Source organism: Papaver somniferum, chromosome 6 (assembly GCF_003573695.1).
Source record: "Papaver somniferum cultivar HN1 chromosome 6, ASM357369v1, whole genome shotgun sequence".
Taxonomy (NCBI): domain Eukaryota; kingdom Viridiplantae; phylum Streptophyta; class Magnoliopsida; order Ranunculales; family Papaveraceae; genus Papaver; species Papaver somniferum.
In genome coordinates this window covers 96,163,363-96,168,104 of record NC_039363.1, presented here as the reverse complement: position 1 = coordinate 96,168,104, position 4,742 = coordinate 96,163,363, and the positions used below count along the sequence as shown (strand labels likewise).

The window sequence follows — 4,742 nt, the reverse complement described above, 5'->3', positions numbered from 1 at the left end:
ACCAAAACCGGAAAACACAAAAATATACAACATCTTCTCACTTTATCCATCTGGTTAATTTCTATTTTTGTTTTGCTTTAATTAATTAAACAATTATCATTCAAATATTTTGGTTTTTATAAGTTTAGTCAAAACAGTCGACTCATCATGTGTGTTGGTGTAGTGCTGCTTCACTATATATACCATCTACTCCTTCTCCAAGCTATTGCAGTCATCTTCTTCTCAACTATCTCTAGCTCTAGCTCTCCTTTCTCATTTACAACATTCTATAGACTTCTTCTGCTCGCTGATCAGTAAAAAAAAACATCAAATCTTTCTGCTCTTATCAAGAAAGAAATGGGTTTACTGTCTAGAAAAGCTGCATGCAATACTCATGGACAAGATTCATCATATTTCTTAGGATGGGAAGAATATGAGAAGAATCCTTATGATGAGAAAAAGAATCCAAATGGCATTATCCAGATGGGACTTGCTGAGAATCAGCTTTCATTTGATCTTATGGAATCATGGCTTGCTAAAAATCCCGAACCTGCAGCGTTCAAGCGTGACGGTGAATCAGTATTCAGAGAACTTGCTCTTTTTCAAGATTACCATGGTTTGCCGGAATTCAAGAAGGCAATGGTGGATTTCATGTCTGAAATCAGAGGAAACAGAGTCTGTTTTAATCCAAACAATTTAGTTCTTACAGCTGGTTCAACTCCTGCAAATGAGACTCTCATGTTTTGTCTTGCCAACCCTGGTGAAGCTTTTCTACTCCCTGCTCCTTACTATCCAGGGTTTGATAGAGATCTTAAATGGCGAACCGGAGTTGAGATTGTTCCGATTCAATGTTCAAGCTCTAACAACTTCCAGATAACTGAATCAGCACTAGAAGAAGCTTACAACCAAGCACATAAACAGAATTTGAAAGTTAAAGGTGTTCTCATCACCAACCCTTCAAACCCATTAGGAACTACCACCACCCGAGAGGAACTCAATCTTCTTATCAACTTTGTTGATGATAAAAACATCCATATAATCAGCGACGAAATCTATTCAGGAACTGTTTTCGATTCACCTGGTTTTGTAAGCATCACAGAAATATTGCAAGAGCGAAATCTCCAAAACAGTGATTTATCTGAACGTGTTCACATTGTCTACAGTCTTTCCAAGGACTTGGGTCTTCCTGGCTTCAGAGTTGGTGCTCTTTACTCCAACAATGAAGACGTCGTGTCCGCAGCCACTAAAATGTCTAGTTTTGGACTCCCTTCTTCACAAACTCAATATCTTCTCTCACAAATGTTATCAGACAAGAAGTTTACAAGCAATTACCTCAAAGAAAACAAGATTAGACTAATGAAGAGACATGGTATGCTTGTTTCCGGTCTTAAAAATTCCGCCGGTATTAATTGTTTGGAAAGCAATGCTGGATTGTTCTGTTGGGTTGATATGAGACATCTATTGAAGTCTAAAACATTCGACGCCGAAAAAGATCTTTGGAAGAGAATCCTTTTTGAAGCCAAGTTAAACATTTCTCCTGGAGCTTCTTGCCATTGTACTGAACCAGGATGGTTCCGTATGTGCTTTGCCAATATGTCTGAAGAAACCTTAAACCTCTCCATTACAAGGATTAAAGATTTTGTTGAATCTTTTAATACAGAGAGTAACGTTAACAGAAGGCAACAACGTAGGTTGCTCAGAAGTCCAAGAATGGGTTTAACGAAATGGGTAATGCGACTATCGGCATCGGTTTCTCATGATAGTGAACCAGAACGATAATTACATTAGTAGTTAAGTAATTTAATCTGTGAAATTTAATTACATTTAAGTATATTTAGTTGATTGGTATTTTAATGTAATTAGTGTAGTAGAGAGCACTCGGACCAATTGGAGTTCGTAGTGGCCCAAACTATGTAATTTTGCCTCAGAAATGTCAAAAACATACTGTTAATTAATTTACTTGTGTTTCAACTCATATTCAACTAGTAATTTTAATCCGTACCAGACAAAATTACTTAAATCCAGAATTTCTCCTGTGAAACCATTTTAGGAAGTGTAAACGCTAAATAGTGAAATTTTAGCTACAAAGATTGATTCTGATAATGGAAAGCGCCGAGATTTGGTTGGCGCTGGCGTTCATTATATCTAATAATCCCTTAATTTATTGACTAATAATGTTGGATTATTTATTCAAATTATGGCCGTGCACTTTAAAGTATAGATATATGTCTGATCGGCAGGTTCGTTTTTAATTAGATTAATTTTATCGGCAGGTAGATTATATATGTATTATTGAAATGTTTAGTGTCACTTTCACTTTTGGACATATAAAATGAGATTTAATGAACCCATTAGAGTGATCATATGTAATTGCCGTGTTTACAATTTACTAACCAGTTTATGAACCCTCTAAGAGAGGAAACGTGAATTCATTGGTTAAATACTAAATGTGGGCACAAAAGGATCGAATCATTGGTTACAGTACTGATCACTGTTACCAGTACGCGTCAGGATAATGTTCTGTAGCTTCTGCTTCTGATCACAATTGTCATTTACCTTTCCGGCTTTTCGTCCCATGTTTTCTCTTGCTCTTACCAGTAATCCTGGTTAATCCTGTGGTCGATTGAACACACTAAAACTGTGTGTTATTTTGATCGACAGACTATTGGATTTTCATGGCATTGCAGGTACACGTTGTTTCTGTCAGTCCAGGGCTTATAAGTGAAAAGAGACCAGGGACAGGCGATTTAGGGGTAGTAAAACTCTCATGCATGAGCTCAAAGATTCGAATCCGACTCCCTAATAAAATTTGCAGATTATTTTTTGAAAAATCCTCGGTCCGTCGGTCGCCATTCTAAAAGGATTCTATATCAAAATTTGTTGATTTTTTTTGCTAATGTAAAGAAGCGCGTATAAGAGTAACAATCAAAGGTTTGTCATGCATGAGTTCATGCTAACGACGTACTTAATGCGTATGCATGTGTATCATTTAGCACAAATCATAAATCTTTTATAAACATTAAGGAGTGCGTAACAGTAAGATTTTGACCTCTTTATTGAATAAAATTATATAGACTTATGCTCCAGCTAGTTCTGTACAAGAGAAAGAAAGCTAAGTCAAACATTACCAAAACTAAAATCAACTACAGTGTAGTTTTTTCAACCGACTTGGTGTGGCAGTCTTTTTTTCTTTTCATTCTTTTGTTGGCCAGTCATACTCTGACTCATCAAAAAGTTAACTGGATATAATCTGCAAAAGTCGCAGTCCAAGGAAAGAGAGTAGAAAATCGTATTTCTGACTAGTCATGACTTCCACCGATTCCACGATATCTGTTGCTGCCTAGCATATGGAAAGCAATCAGGCATGACATACTACTAATCGTACAAATATTGGGTAGCCTGAGTTCACATATGGGATGCAATAAACTACAGTTCTTGTGAGGTTTGAGATGAAAACACGTAACTGATTCGCAATAGAATCAAATTTAAAATGTGGGATGCACTAAACACTTTATACTTTAAGAGAGTTGATTTTGATTAATTTAGAGGTTAAGTCAGTGCTGATTAAGGAAAAGAATTTGCACGCACGCGGGTTTGCTGCTAATTTGCAAGATTGTTTGTCGACCTTTGGTGTTGAAAACAAAAGGAAGATTTTGATTTGGCTATCTCTCTAGTCTCTACTCTACCTACTCAAAATTCAACTTCATTTTATTTTCCTTTTCTATTCAACTTTCAAAGGAAAATCTGTTTTCGTAAAACCTAAAAGTCTCTGTTCAATAACTTAGAGAGCACAAAAGTGTACTTATATTGTTATAAGTATTGCAAAATGATACCCTTTCCATTGGTCATCCATGATATGCGACTACTAATTTCCGATTCAATTAATTGCATGCATGCTTAATTGTATATTTTGCATTAACCGGGATATATATAGCTAGCTCACCTTTGACCTTTATGTAGACCCTTTTCCATCTCTACCATTTTATATACGGGGGCGTGCTACTCCACCAACTTACTTGGTGGACACTGGTAAATGAGACGCTGAGATTTTGAGCGCCATAGTGAGGTGCGAAATAGTCATGCAAGAGTTTGGTTACTAAGAATATTAAGATGTAGCGATAGAATATATCAGTACAGGGCCATTTCTGGACCTAATTGGCGTCACATTTCTGGCACCAAATAATTTGCTATATGCGGCCAGTATGAATGCAATGAAAAGTTAACATCATTATCAGTAAAAGGATAAATCAAAGACATATTCATGATGTTTCTTAGCCTGTTTTCCTTCTGCACGACGCACATAGTACACCACAATGATGGCCCTTCTTTTTATCTATAAGCAGGGAATTCAAAAGATTGACATATAGGCCAAAAACATAAGCATTCTGAGCTCGACAAGTGTATGAAAGGTAACTGACTAGCAGAAACTAACTTAACTAGCTAGCTAGTTCTGTACAATACCCTTTTTGCTTGATCAATATCGATTTATCCAAACTGCACATATACTATCAATTATAGACGTAATTGTTGATTGACGTCCGAGACAATATCAGGTGACGTCTGACTATAAAGCTAGGTCTATCGATCATACTGATTGACTGACTGACTGCTTATATAAGATAAAATGTCAGTTAAAATTTAGTCGACCATGTGGATACCACATGAACGATGTAGGGGTTTTAAGAGACATACCTGAGGGGGAACAATAACCACCTGCAATGTGGTGTGGCCTGAGAGAGATGGGAGATTGTTTTGTGATGGTG

At 36.6% G+C, this 4,742-nt stretch overlaps 1 pseudogene; it reads left to right on the top strand.

The window, feature by feature from the left end:
• Positions 1-234: 234 nt before the first annotated feature.
• LOC113285927 lies at positions 235-1,934 on the top strand (annotated as a pseudogene).
• The last annotated feature ends 2,808 nt before the right edge of the window (positions 1,935-4,742 follow it).